Here is a 2,051-nt window from a genome sequence, read left to right as displayed (position 1 = left end):
CGATACTAACTGTATTCACAATCGGTTACTTTTCTCGATATGTGAACTGCTTAATCGACCACATATAAGAATTCATTACAATATCCTCAATGAGTTGGAAACCTTCAACATAAGTCGTCAACATGAATGCCCCTACAAATGCCCCGTCGAGACTAGGTCAAAAGTTTTCGTCTAGCGCATTATAAAAAGTTTGTAATTGCAACCAATCATGTAAACCATGGTAATGACATTTACATAGCATAAGTTTGAAATGCTCCTACGCTTCATATAATGACTCTACCTCGAGCTACAGAAAGTTGGTAATGTCCATTCTGAGCTTTATGGTTTTACTTAGAGGAAAATATTTTGCCAAAAACTGACTTGTTAGCTCATCCCATGTGATTATTGAGTCCATTGGCTGCAAATATAACTGCATGAAAGCATTATTACTAAAAAATAAGGGAATAACCAAAAACATATAGCATCATCAGATACCCTGTTATATTTAAAAGTATCACATATGGTTAGAAAACACTTAAGGTTCTAGCGCGAGTCTTCATTCATCAATCCTTGGATCTGAAGATTCTCTTGGATCATTTGAATCATGATCGGCTTGATCCCAAAATTGTTAGCATTAATCGTCGAACAATTAATGCTTCCTCGGACAACATCGAGATTAGGCATGGCGTAATCATGCAATGTTCGTTCACCCATTGGTATTTGGCATGGTGGTGGTGGACATTCTTTTACTCTTGGATCATTGATAGGGTGGTCTATTGGTGGAGGTTGGGCTTCTCTTGGAAGTTAACCCATTCTAGCATGTGTCAAGATTTTTTCTGGCTCCAGTTCAAATGGTATTATCCCGTTATTGGTCCAAGTCATACATTACCTCTTACAAGCAAAAAAGATTCACACAATCAATAAAATTTTCAAACAAAATAATAGGAAAAGAAACAAAGTAAAATTTTGTATTTATAAAGCTAGCTTTTGTCAATTATCACTTTACAAATCATATAACAAAACTAAAAATCACTCAATCTAGCATTGACTCCCTCGACGAGGCCAACAAACAAACAATGTTTTCAAATTTGCAGAATGCCAAAACAGTATCGATACTGATTATAATATCGATACCTACCATAAAAGTATTGGTATTTATTCCTTTGGTATCGATACCTAGTTCTAAAATATTGGTATTTAAATTGCATTTGATTATTTCAAAATTATTTGTAGCATCTCGTAGCTCGGGTCCAACGATTGAACCGGGTGAGGGGTGTTACAGAGTTAGTTGAATTAAGATCGCAATTCTTAAACAATTCACTGACATAGATTTACACTGTTGAGGTTCAATGGCTTTAGATTATGAACCAAGTTTGTTGCGTTCAAAGTTATGGATGATTTTTTTTAATTATTTCACTGTACATTATGCATCACCATCTCACTAAAAATTAAAGTCGAGATTTTCATTTCCAAATCAAATGCAACAAGTACAATAAAGAACAGACAAGTCATCAGTTACTACTTGTGCGTATAAGGTCTTCACCATGTCTTTCAAATCCATTACCTTCGCCTTCCTTTATAGGAACAACACTAGTGTCAATAAGATCTTTAAAAGCAGAGTTGGTTTCAGTAGGGTCCTTAGGGAGGTAAAAACTATTAAAGTTCTTTCACTTTTCTTTAAATTCCTCCCAGGCTGCTCTAGAGGGGAAATGAACATCAAAATCTAGCTAAACACCAGTTAGTTGCTAAGAGCATAAAAATTTACTCTGCAAGCATCAAAAGGGCTACTAGCTACTTAAGCGTACAAAAGGAAGGTTAGCTTTTAAATCATGCAAATATTCTTGGAGACTCTACATAGTATCTCTCTTATATTTCTCTAAGGCTTCTTCATGGCTCTTCATTGAATTAGTAATTGCAACCTTATATTCTTCATCCATTTTCTTTAAACTAGCTTCCAAAACTATTTTACCAGCTTACTCACTTACGATCACCCCATGTAACCTTTCAACATCTTTCTCAGTAATGGTAAGACGTCCTTCCAGCCTTCTATTTTGCTCCAATAGTCTCATATT

At 35.1% G+C, this 2,051-nt stretch overlaps 1 non-coding gene across 1 annotated transcript; it reads left to right on the top strand.

The window, feature by feature from the left end:
* Positions 1-212: 212 nt before the first annotated feature.
* On the top strand, positions 213-319 carry LOC128281264 (small nucleolar RNA R71). The gene has a single exon (XR_008271477.1). It is a non-coding gene; the product is annotated as a small nucleolar RNA R71 (small nucleolar RNA).
* The last annotated feature ends 1,732 nt before the right edge of the window (positions 320-2,051 follow it).

The sequence above is a fragment of the Gossypium arboreum genome, chromosome 9, assembly GCF_025698485.1.
Source record: "Gossypium arboreum isolate Shixiya-1 chromosome 9, ASM2569848v2, whole genome shotgun sequence".
NCBI lineage: Eukaryota > Viridiplantae > Streptophyta > Magnoliopsida > Malvales > Malvaceae > Gossypium > Gossypium arboreum.
This window is presented reverse-complemented; position numbering and strand designations above follow the sequence as displayed.